Source organism: Lepus europaeus, chromosome 6 (assembly GCF_033115175.1).
Source record: "Lepus europaeus isolate LE1 chromosome 6, mLepTim1.pri, whole genome shotgun sequence".
Classification (NCBI taxonomy): Eukaryota; Metazoa; Chordata; class Mammalia; order Lagomorpha; family Leporidae; genus Lepus; species Lepus europaeus.
The window spans coordinates 102,925,520-102,938,987 of record NC_084832.1 but is presented as its reverse complement, the minus strand read 5'-3'; the positions used below and the strand labels follow the sequence as shown (position 1 = coordinate 102,938,987).

Below are 13,468 nucleotides of genomic sequence, written 5' to 3'. Positions count from 1 at the left end.
ATCAGAACAGCTCCAGCCGTTGCAGCCAATTGGGGAGTGACCACACTCCTCCAAGGGACAATCATGCCGATGAATGATTACAGATGGGGAAGAGGTAGAAAGGGCACTAAAGGCAGGATGTAGATGGACACATTCATTCGAGCAATTCTTAAATGTCTCCAATTTCCTATGACTCAGATTAATGTGAATATAGCAGGAGGCAACAGCTCCTGCCTCATAGAGGTAGCTAGCATTTCACACACTAGGAGACCCTGTTCCCTCTGAGCTAATTATTGTCCACAAAACAGGACACTAGCAGTTTGTGCAATTTAACAATAAGAATAGCCAATGTGTATTTTAAATTACATTACTGGGCTCTGATATAATTGGAATTTTCACTAGATATATGAGTCTAACTGATAATAATGACTTCAACTAACAAAAATTATCATCGGTAAGAAGTCATCAACCATTTAATTTCTGCATGTTGTTTCAGTAATGCCCTCTGTTATGAATCCTATTCTCCTGAAGTGCTCCTTCATGGTTGTCCTCCCTTCTGTTTAATCATTTTTCTTAGAAACATTTGTGATTGTCCTCATCACCACAGTATTTTAGACATTTCACTGTCCTAAGATTCAGGCCTTTGCTTTCCTGGTGATCACAAACCTCACAATATTGCCTCATATTCTTAACACTGTGATTAGGACTTACACAACAGACCTCTTAACTGAACTTGACAATCATGCACCAAAATATGTATGTGAGATCCCCACAGAATCCGAATGTCCACTACTTTTATCAAGCTTGAATCTAAAACTGAATACCAGATGCTCCCTGTGACAGTGATCTATGACCCAATCCTTAATAACAGTGGGCCAGAGATCTTGACTTCTCTTTCCCTCACACATTTTCATAGTTAAGTCTGGAATCTGGGCATGTTTCCCCAGCACCAGTCCTACTTATCTTGATCAAACTGCCATCATCTCTCGCTGGGATGACCCCAACAGACTCTCAACTTGACTCTCTGCTTCCTCTCAATATCCCCTACACACTGTCTAATACCAGTGAAGTGTTCAGAGTGACCCTTTCAAAGAAGAAGCGTGCTCTCATCATTTCCATGCACAAAACCTCTCCAGAAGCTCCTCTCACTTAGGAAACCAAAGATCTTACAATAGCTTATAATCATTGTCTGAGCGCATCCTCGTTACCTCTCTGACCTACTTCTCTCTCGTTATTCACTTTGCTCCAGCATCACAGGTCCTTTTACTGTTTCCCCAAGCAAATCAAATGCACTCCCACTCTTCACATCAAATGGTTTCCTTCCAGGGTGCTACCCCATCAGAGAACTCTTAGATCACTCACTCACATCCTGTAAGTCATTGCACAAATACCACCATTTCATGGAGATTGTTCCTGACTGCCATTTAAAGCAGTGAAAGCTCTTCCTCTAATTCCCCTCCTCGCCCAGAAACACACAGACTCAAACACACACACACACAGAGGCACCGCCTAATAGAGTGAGAACTTACAGAGTACCAGAGAATTTATCATTTTCTGGTGCTCAGGTCCTTACTTTATTTGGCTTGTTGTCTCCACTACCACTACCACCCTTGGATTATATATATATATATATATATATATATATATATATATATTATAATATATGCACATGTATACACAAATATGTGTACACATATATATTATAAAGAAGATATTTTATATAAAGAAGACATTTTGGTATCTTTTATTAATTGCTATTGTTTACACACCTAGTGAATGTGCAGCACCTAGTGAGCAGTCAATAAACAGTGTGGTAAACAGTTCATAGTCTTCATATTGTCTCCCCGATATTACTTAGGTTTAATGGTAATAAATGTATTTATTCCAACAAACCTGTGCTATCTTATTAGTAAGAGATGACTGCCATCATATGGACCTGTGCAAAAAAGTAGCTGGATTTTGTTAATGAGCACATTAGGGATTTAAGATTACTAATTCATTTGGAAATGGATCCTTTTTTCAGTTCTTAAAAGACACAAAAGAAAAAAGATGTAAATATCACATAGGGGGTGTTGGATCGATGCTGGCCACCTGGGACGTTGAGGTGAACAGGGCTGGAAACAGGAACAACACTAGAGGAACTATGAGTGCATGGGGCAGAAGCACCAACAGCATCCAACAGCACAAGAGTTGGCCTTCTTATATACAGGATTTAGACAATGGTGACTGTCAACCAAGGAGCTTCATAGCAGAAAATGTGTCAGCCTAAATGAGGCCTGCCCCGTTGTCACAGATACACAGATAACAGTATAACTTTATACACATTATTCAGTCTGTTTACCTGGACTTTCTTATGTTCTGACAGATGGACAGCCAGATTTTGGCACAACTTTTCTCCCCTCTCCTCCATCCACACCTGCCAACACTACCTGTATTAGCAAAACTTGTTAGTTTACTATGGTTGGAAAGACCTCCCATTCAAGAACGTGGAAAGAAACAATGCCTTTGGGTCTGATTATTTAGAGCTCTAGGATTTGCATTTGGTTGTCATCTAACAATTGGTTTCAAATAGAATTAAGGACATTTCCCTAAGTCTCCAATCATCTTTTCGGGTTTTGGCCTGTTGTCTATAATCAGTTATTAGAAAACCTGAGGAAGGAGAACATGAAATGCAATGCTACAGGTTCTTGGAAAGTTTTGAACCATCCAGCCATCTCCAATGATGTCTATGATCTTGTGTTTATATAATACAACCCCAAAATCGTATTTTATTTGTGATTGATGAAGTTCTGTGAAAAAATCAGAATTATTAGCACTACGCATAACATCAAGGATAACTTTTTATCTCCAAGAGACTCTCATCAGGTACTGGTTATATCCAACTTCCAACACACCTATAATAAGCAGAATGGGGACTAATCTTTCCTCTATGCAGAGAAGCAATGAATCTTCCACATCGTTGTGACTCGGTGACAGATGTCAAAAATGGGGGGGTGGGGTGGGTCATGATGTACATCTTATTAATGACATAAAAATCTCTAGCTATTAAAAAAAATTAGGCAAAGATGGCTACATTACATTTACAAATCTTCATCAAAACATACCTAAAAAATAAGAAAAAACAAGCTTCAAATATGGAGATTATAATCTCAGAAAATTGAACAACTCAAGCAAAAAGTACAGAAAAGAACCCACATCAAAAATGAATGTTATTAAACTACACCCAGACAAGTCTTACATGACGCATGTAAAACTAGTGCCATTGCTGAGAAAATGAAACTTAAAAAGGTAGTAGCGTAAGTGATTCTTCAAAATCTGAGGACAAAGAGCAGAGAAATGAAAGTGTAACTACTGTGAATAAAAAAACTGAAAACTGAGCATACAGTGGCTGGGAAAAACCAAAGTGAAGGCCAGAAAAGAAATTCCACGGTTAAAATTTCAAATATTGCTCACAGCAGAGGCAGAGTAGTAAAAGTTTCTGTTCAGGCAAATGCATCAAAAGCTCAACTAAGTACTAAAGTGCTCCAGAGTAAGAACATGGATCATGAGAAAGTGCTTCAACTGCCCGAGAAAAGGCTCAGAAGAAGCAAAGTGAAATCTCTGCTTCCAAAGGCACATTCAAGAATCCATTTCGCAGGTCGGTATCAGAACCCTAGATCAGGTTCCCTTCCTCCCAGGGTCCCTTTAAAATCACAAAGGAAGAGGAGGGAAGAAAATTACTCTTTGCAGCCAGGACTTTGACAAAATGCAGAGGGCAAGATGGCACCTAAACCCCAGCCTGGCTGCACCCCCACCCACTCAGCAGGTCTCAGCAATTCACAGCTCTAACACCAGACCATGGTGAGCCCTGCTGCTCCCTTACAGCTCTGCCCACTGTGGATTCAGACTGGGAGCACTGAAACTAACAGTGAACCAGGCAGCACAGAGCCAGTAGCAGGCTGCTGGTTTCGTGGACCTGTGCCACAATGACAGAGAAGACCAGAGCATCAGAACTAAATGAAACTGGAGATTTCTGTGCTGCTCTTCAAAGTCAATGTTATGGCCCAGGTTAAAACCAACAGTCTGCAAGGGGTCACTTGCAGATTGTGCTATGTTAAGACACAAAAAAGGTATTAGGGAATACTTTATAACAAACTATTGCAGTGAATTATGGGTGAGATGAGGAGAAAAGCAATGTGAAATACACATCAACAACTCCGCAGCACTTTATGTATGAAGAATGTGAAATTCCTGTCAGTACAGATTTCAAGGCACGGGATGATGCAGATGTTGAAGTATTTTTCATACTTGAACTTTGTGCTTTCTCCAAAGTTTAGGTCAGTTCACACAGGAGCAAAGATATTTCTCAAATGGCTCTTCTGTGAAACAGCAATAGCCACATTTGCTAAAATCAGTGTTTCCTTCAGTGTCTAGAAACAGCAGGAAGGATGGTTCAACATAGAGAGAATGGACACAGATCTTTTCTTTCTTGAATTCAACAGGGCTATATTTTAGGAAAAGAGGGAGGAAGGACAGGAGGGAGTAAGGGAGGGAAGGAGGGAGGAGGGAGGGAGAAAGGAAGGAAGAGAGGGAAGGAAAGAAAAAGATGGGCAAAATAAAAAACATGTTTCACAAAAAAGCAAGCATGGAAATCCAATAAAAAAGGAAAGATCCTAAGCTCATTGAAGATCAGGTGAATGCAAATCAAGACTCTGGAGAGAGGCGCAGCGGCTCACTAGGCTAATCCTCTGCCTTGCGGCGCCAGCACACTGGGTTCTAGTCCCAGTGGGGGCGCCGGATTCTGTCCCAGTTGCCCCTCTTCCAGGCCAGCTCTCTGCTACGGCCCGGGAAGGCAGTGGAGGATGGTCCAAATCCTTGGGCCCTGCACCACACGGGAGACCAGGATAAGCACCTAGCTCCTGCCATCGGATCAGCGCAGTGCGCCGGCCGCAGCGCGCCAGCCGCGGCGGCCATTGGAGGGTGAACCAACGGCAAAGGAAGACCTTTCTCTCTGTCTCTCTCTCTCTCTCTGTCCACTCTGCCTGTCAAAAAATAAAAAGACTCTGGGGAGAGAGACCAGTGCTGTGGCATAGCAGTTAAGCTAGTTAAGCTGCTGCCTGTGACTCCTGCATCACCTATGCGCTCCTTTGGAGGTGGGAGTCCTGGTTGCTCCACTTCCAATCCAGCTGAATGCTAGCATTTGCAGTATTTCTTAGATACACACTTATGACTAGAATTGCTGAGACTTGCCCAGCATTAGAAGACTACACCAAACTTTCCAAAGTGTGATACCAATTTATACTTCCTTTAAAGTACATAAAAGACAGTACAGTTCCATGTACTTGCACTACTTGATAAAACTTTTGCTTAGCTATAACTTTAAAAATAATTTCCTGTATATACTATTTTATTTCCCTTTTTATTTCTTCTATGACTCAAGGTTCATTCAGGAGTGTGCTGTTCAGTCTCCGTGTGTTTGCTTATTTTCTAGAGATTTTTAAGTTGTTCATTTCCAGCTTCATTCCATTGTGGTCAGAAAAGATACATGATATGATTTCTATTGTTTTAAATTTGCTGAGACTTGCTTTGTGGCCTAACATATGGTCTATCCTAAAAAACACTCCATGCACTGCTGAAAAGAATATGTATTCTCCAACTGTGGGATAAAATATTCTGTAGATAGAAGTTGGGTCCATTTGGACCATAGTATAGTATAAAAAATATAATTTCAGTCGCCTATAATCATAGGCTTAGTGCTCCAGTAACCCTAATATTCAGCATGTAAAAAGTAGGAAGACCACAGTCCCACAGGCATATAAACAAGGGCTAAAAACAACAATCATATCACAAGATGTCTGTTTCATTGTTATGTGCTTTTTTGTGTTCTGTACCAAACTGCCACATATCAGAGGAAACACATACGATATTTTTCTTTTTGAGGCTGATTATTTCACTAAGTCTAATAGTTTCCAGTTGCATCCATTTTGTTGCAAAAAAAAAAAAAGGATTTCATCCATTTTTACAGCTGAGTAGTAGTCCACTCTATATAGAAGCCACTATTTCTTTATCCAGTCATCAGTTGATGGGCATCTGGGTTGATTCCATATCTTAGCTATTGTGAATTGAGCTGAAAAAAAAATAGGGGTACAAATAACTCTTTCATATGCTGATTTTATTTCATTTGGTAAATTCCCAGGAGTGGTAAGGCTGGGTTAAATGTTAGATCTATTTTGAGATTTGTGATGAATCTACATACTGTTTTCCACAATGGCTGTACTACTTTATATTCCCATCTATTGGAGATTAGGGTACATTTCCCCACATCTTCGCCATCATTCATTGTTTGTTGATTTCTGTATGGAAGAAATTCTAACTGGGTTGAGCTGAAACCTCATTGTGTTTTGGTTGTTTTTGTTTTGTTTTGCTTTGCTTTGCATTTCCCTGATGGTTAATGATCCTGAGCATTTCCTCATGTATCTGTTAGCCACTTGAATTTCCTTTTTGTGAAAAATGCCTATTCAAGACCTTTGTTCATTTCTTAACTGGATTCTTTGTTTTGTGTTGAGTTTCTTGAGCTCTTTATAGATCCTGGAAATTAATACTTTATCACTTTCACAATTTGCAAATATTTTCTCCCATTCTGTCAGTTGCCTCTTGATTTTACTGAATGTTTCCTTTGCAGTGCAGAAGTTTCACAGCTTTACATAATCCCATTTGTCAATTTTAGCTTTGATTGCCAGTGCTTCTGAGGTCATTTCCAAGAAATCTTTGCCTATGCCAACGTCATGCAGTTTTCCCAATGTTCTCGTCTATTAATTTGATGATGTCGGGTCATAGATTTAGATTCTTGATTCATTTTGAGTGGATTTCATACTTCTGCATGTGGAGAATCATTTTCCCAGAAACATTTGTTGAAAACACTGTCATTGCTCCAGGGATTGATTTTAGTTCCTTTGTCAAAGATTAGTTGGTTGTAGATGCGTGGATTAATTTCTGGTGTTTCTGTCTTGGTACATTGGTCTTCACGTCTATTTTTGTGCAAGCACCAGACTATCTTGATTACAACTACTAGCATATCTTGAAATCTGGTATTGTGATGCCTCCAGGTTTGTTTTTGTTGTATAAGATTGCTTTAGCTATTCAGGGTCTCCTGTATTTCCATATGAAATTTAGCATCATTTTTCTAGATCTGAGAATATCCTTGGTCCTTTTTTAAAGATTTATTTATTTATTTGAAAGGCAGAGTTACAGAGGCAGAGAGAGAGAGCAAGAGATAGAGAGAGGGTCTTCCATCCACTGGTTCACTCCCAAGATGGCCTCAATGGCCAGAGCTGGGCCAGTAAGAAAACAGGAGCCTAGAGCTTCAACTGGGTCTGCCACATGAGTGCAGGGGTTCAAGGACTTGAGCCATCCTCTGCTGCTTTCTTAGACCATAACAAAAAGCTGGATTGGAAATGAAGCAGCTGGGACTCAAACCATATGGGATGCCGGCACTGCAGGCAGCAGCTTTACCCACTACCACAGAGTTGGCCCCTATCCTTGGTATTTTTAGTTGTATCACATTGAATCTGTAATTGCTTTGTGTAGTGTGAGCGTTTTGAAGATACTGATTCTTCCAACCTGTGAACCTGAAATATTTTTCCTTTTTTGATGTCTTCTATTTCTTTCTTCAATGTTTTGTAATTTTCATTATAGAGATCTCTCACCTCCTTGGTTAAATTTATTCCAAGGTATTTAAAATTTTTTGTAGCTGTCTTGAATGGGACTGATATTACAAGTTCTCTCGCAGCCGGCGCCGTGGCTTAACAGGCTAATCCTCCGCCTTGCGGCGCCGGCACACCGGGTTCTAGTCCCGGTTGGGGCGCCGGATTCTATCCCGGTTGCCCCTCTTCCAGGCCAGCTCTCTGCTATGGCCCGGGAGTGCAGTGGAGGATGGCCCAAGTCCTTGGGCCCTGCACCCGCTTGAGAGACCAGGAGAAGCACCTGGCTCCTGGCTTCGGATCAGCGCAATGCGCTGGCCGCAGTGGCCATTGGAGGGTGGACCAATGGCAAAAAGGAAGACCTTTCTCTCTCTCTCTCTCTCTCTCTCTCTCACTATCCACTCTGCCTGTTCAAAAAAAAAAAAAAAAAAAAGTTCTCTCGCAGCCATGGCATTGTCTATGGATTTTTGTGTGTTAATTTTGTAGCCTACAATTTTACCTAATTCTCTTATGAGTTCCAATAGGTTTTTTTTTTTTTTTTGACAGGCAGAATGGATAGTGAGAGAGAGAGACAGAGAGAAACGTCTTCCTTTTTGCCGTTGGTTCACCCTCCAATGGCCGCTTCGGCCAGCGCATCTCGCTGATCCGAAGGCAGGAGCCAGGTGCTTCTCCTGGTCTCCCATGTGGGTGCAGGGCCCAAGGACTTGGGCCATCCTCCACTGCCTTCCGGGGCCATAGCAGAGAGCTGGCCTGGAAGGGGGGCAACCAGGACAGAATCTGGCGCCCCAACTGGGACTAGAACCCAGTGTGCCAGCGCCACAAGGCAGAGGATTAGCCTGTTAAGCCACAGTGCCGGCCGAGTTCCAATAGTTTCTTAATGGAGTCTCTGGGATCCTCTATATATAGAATCATGTAAACTGCAAATAGGGATAATTTGACTTCCTCCTTTCCAATTTGTATCCTTTTAATTTCTTTTATTTGCCTAAAAACCCTGGCTACAACTTCTAGGACTATATTGAATAGCAATGGTAAAAGTGGACATCCTTGTCAAGTTCTGAATCTTAGTGGAAATACAGTAGATGTTTTTATCAGAAACCTGTCAGCTGGAAAAACTAGTGTGGTTTATTCCAAGTTCTGAAAGAAAAGAACTGTAAGTGATGGTTAAGTGTCCAGCAAACCAATCTTTCTTGAATAAAAGAAAAATAAAGACTGAAGGAGTTAAGCAGAAACTGAAGGAACTTATCACAACCAAAACAATATCACAAAAAAAATGCTTATGGTTGTCCTACCCACAGAAACAATGAAAGACAACAACCATCATAAAAATATATGAAAGTATAAAACACATTAGAATGATAGCAAAGGATGTTAAAAATAAATGTTAAAGAAAAATTTCAGTACTAAGCAATGACTTTCATTAATAACTTTAAATGTAAATGGACTAAATTTTCCAATGAAAGCATACAGTCTGGATGAATGATGAAAAATAAGACCCAATGTTATTGCCTACAAGAAACTCAATTTCCCAGCAAAACAAACATATACTAAAAGTGAAAGTGTGGAAAAAAGTATTCCATGCAAACAGAAACCAAAATAATGCAGGAGCAGCTACACTTACATGAAACTATAAAATAGACTTTAAGACAAAAACTAAAAAGAGACAAAGAAGATCACGACATAATGTCAAGGAAGCAGTTCAATAAGAAATGAGCATTGCAGTGGTCCACCTAAAGCTGGAACACCAAGGTTCGTAAAACAAGCATTATTAGATGTAAAAAGAGAAAAAAGAGCGTACTGGGTGGAACCGCTGCCGACAGTGACAGCATCCCATATGGGTGCCGATTCTAGTCCTGGCTTCTCCACTTCCCATCCAGCTCTCTGCTATGGCCTGGGAAATCAGTAGAGGATGGCTCAAGTCCTTGGGACCCTGCACCCACGTGGGAGACCGGGAAGAAGCTCCTGGTTCCCATCTTGGATTGGCTCAGCTCTGACTGTTGTGGCCAACTGAGGAGTGAGCCAGTGGATAGAGAACCTTTCTCTCTCTCTCTCTCTCTCTCTCTCTCTCTCTGCTGCTCCTCTCTCTCTATGTAACTCTGACTTTCAAATAAATAAATCTTAAAAGAGAATGAGAGAGAGAGAGAGAGAGAAGCTCCAATACGATATTAGTGGGGAACTTTTACACTCCACTTTCGTCAATGGAGAGACTATTCAAAACCAAAAATCAACAAGGAAACATCAAAGGCAAGCTACACTATGGATCAAATGAACCTAACATACATTTACAAAGTATTCTGCACACAAACTCCAGATAACACAATACTGCACCAGTACATAGAGCATTCCCAAGGATGGACCATATATTAGGCTTCCAAACAAGCTTCATTTGCAAATTGACTTTATTCTTTTCTTACTTTTGAGTTTCTCATTTATTTTGGACATCAATTCATTATCAGATTGTGATTTGTAAATTTCTTCTACCGTTTGGTAGGTTGTGTCTTCACTCTATTGATTGTTTCCTTTGTAGTTCAGAGCATTTTTGGTTTGATGAAAATCTCATTTCTCTATTTCTTGCCCAAGTCGCCTTTGGGGATTTATTAAAAAAAAAGCCATTGTCCAGAACGAGGTCAAGAAGCTTTTCCCTTATGCTTTAATCTAGTGATTTTATAGATTTAGGTATTACATTAAATATTTTGGTCCATTTCATGGAATTTCTTGTGTATGAATTGAGAAATTGTCCAATTTCTTCTGTATGTAGATAGCTGATTTTTCCAACACCATTAATTATAGAGAATCCTCTATTGCATGTTCTCAGCACTTTGCTCAAAAATCAGTTAGTTATAAATGCATGGATTTATTCCCAAGCTCTCTATTCTGTTTTAAAGATCTACATATCTGTTTTTATACTAGTACCATGCTGTTTTGATAATTACATCTTTGTAGCAGATTTTGAACTCAGGTTGTATAATGCTACCATCTTTGTTCTTTTTGCTCAACATTGTTCTGGCTATGCATGGTATCTTGTGGTTCCATGTAAATTTTAAGATTGATTTTTCTAACTCTGTGAAATATGTTACTGTTGTCTTGGTGGATATTATATAATCACTTTCAGAAATATGAACATTTTACTAATATTAATTTATGGGACTTATGAACATGGGATATCTTCCCATGTACTTTTATCTTTTTCATTTTGTTTCAACAATGTTTTATCATTTCCAGCACATAAGTATTTTATCTTTTCAGTTAAATTTATTCCCAAGTATCTTTATGATATTTTAAATGTGATTGCTTTCTTGATTCTTTTCAGAGACTTTGTTGTTACTATATAGAACTCTTACTAATTCTGTATGTTGATTTTGCATTTTACAACTTTATTGAATCTGTTTATTCTAAGTTTTTTTTGGTAGAGTCTTTTTTTTTTTTTTTGGACAGGCAGAGTTAGTGAGAGAGACAGAGAGAACGGTCTTCCTTCCGTTGGTTCACCCCCCCAAATGGCTGCTACGGCCAATGCACTGCTCTGATCCGAAGCCAGGAGCCAGGTGCTTCTTCCTAGTCTCCCATGTGGGTGCACTAGGGCCATCCTCCACTGCACTTCCTGGGTCACAGCAGAGAGCTGAAATTGAAGAGGAGCAACTGGGACAGAATCTGGCGCCCCAACTGGGACTAGAACCTGGAGTGCCGGCACTGCAGGTGGAGGATTAGCCTAGTGAGCTGCGGCGCCAGCCATAGAGTCTTTATACTTTCTATAGATGTATGCAAAATCAATAACCTATGGAGAGACCATTTAACTCCCCCCTTCCTGATTTTGATGCCCTTTACATCTTGACTGTTTTTTAATCTCTTAATTAATTTGCTCATATATTGGATAAAAGTGATAAAATTGTCTGCCTTGTCTTGTTCCTGAATTTAGAGTAAAAGCTTTCAATCATTTACTATTGAATGTATTAGCTGTGGGCCTATCATATATGACCATGACTGTATTGATGTGTATTTCTTTTATACAAAATTTATAGAAAGATTTTGTCATGGAAAGATGTTGAATAGTGTCCAGCACTCTTTCTGTCCTCAATGATATATCTTATGGTCTTTGTATTAATTCTGTTAATTGGTGCATGAAATTTTTTGATTTGAATATGTGGAAACATCTTTTTATCCCAATGTGTAATTATTCTTGAAGTGGTTAACAATTTTAATGTGTTATTTCATTCCCTTTGCTGATATTTTACTGACTTTTTTTTCTTTTTTCAATCTATGCTTGTAAGGTTCATTCCACTGCAATTTTTTTTCTTGTGATATCCTTGTCTGGACAATGTCAGAGTAATAATGGCCTTTTAAATAAACTTTTAACTGCCTCTTTCTCTTCTTGTTTTTGGCAGAATTTGGGGAAAATATAAGTTTTAGTTCTTTAAGTGGAAGAATTCAGTAGTAAAGCCATGAAGAGTGGGCTTTTATTTGATGGGAGATTTTCTAGTATTGACTCAAACTCCCTTCTATTAGTCCATTTGAATTTTCTATTTCTTCAAGTTTCAATGTTTATAGATTGAATGTTTCTAAGGATTTATTCATTTCTTCTATGTTATATAATTTCTTAACACATATTGTTAATTTAGTCATGTGTGATTATTTGTATTTCTGTTCTATCAGTATAATGCGTCTGTTTTCATTTCTGGATTTATTTATTATAATAGTCTATCTCTTATCTTAGTTATCCTGCCTAATATTCCGTTATATTTCAATTTTTTATTTGTGTTAAGATATTTTTGACTCCCCTTTTGATTTCTTCTGTGACTTATTAGTTATTTAGGAGAAAACTATTTAATCATCGTATATTGATGAATCTTCCTGTTTTCTTTCTGCTATCACTTCCTGGTTTTATACCATTGTGGTCATTTATACTTGATAAAGTCCAATGTCTGGATGTCCTCTCCACTGTTGAAAGTGGAGTTCTTATATTCTCTACCTTTGCTGTCAACATCTCCCTATAAATAGATTTAGAATTCTGATGTTGGTTGCTATATATAAGTTCTTAAGATTTATTTATTAATTTGAATGATAGATTTACAGAGAGAGAAGGAGAGACAGTGCGAAAGATCTTTCTTCTGTTGGTTCACTCCCCAAATGCCCACAAGAGCCTTTTTGAGTTTAAGTATATTTTATATGATACAAATACAGCAGTCCTTCACTTTATTAAATTTCTCAAAACATTCATGTATTGTTCTTTTAATTTCATTAGTTGTATATATATGGTTCTTATATCTATTTGATCTTCTTTAAGGTAATTATTTTAAATTTTCATTCAAGCAATTTGTACATCTCTATTTCTTTGTGGTTGGTTGTTAGAATGTTTTTTATAAAAATGTATTCATTCATTATTCATTTACTTGAAGGGCAGAGAACCAGGAAAAGAGAGAGACACAGAGACAAAAAGAGAGATCTCTTACCCTCTGATTAACTTTACAAATGCTTATTGCATCTGGATGTGGGCCAGAATGAAGCCAAGATCTGAAACTCAACCCAAGACTTCTACACTAGTGGCAGAGACTCAACCAGCTGAGCCACCTGCTGCCTCAGAGAGTGTACATTAACAAAAAGACAGAATTGGGATCCAGAGCTGGAGTTCAAACTCAGGCACTGTAATTAGTTTTTAGAGCATTATTGTTTTCTTTTGATGACATCGTGGTTGCCTGATTCGTCATTATCCAAATGAACTTGTATGTGCACTCAAAGGAGCAACACCTCTCCAGTCTTTACACACTGGTTTAAATAGGTTAAGATCTTCCTCTTATATTTCTATTCTGATGATATTATCC

General features: G+C 38.9%; 1 pseudogene; it reads left to right on the top strand.

The window, feature by feature from the left end:
- Positions 1-404: 404 nt before the first annotated feature.
- Positions 405-3,913, top strand: LOC133762172 (PWWP domain-containing protein 2A-like; annotated as a pseudogene).
- The last annotated feature ends 9,555 nt before the right edge of the window (positions 3,914-13,468 follow it).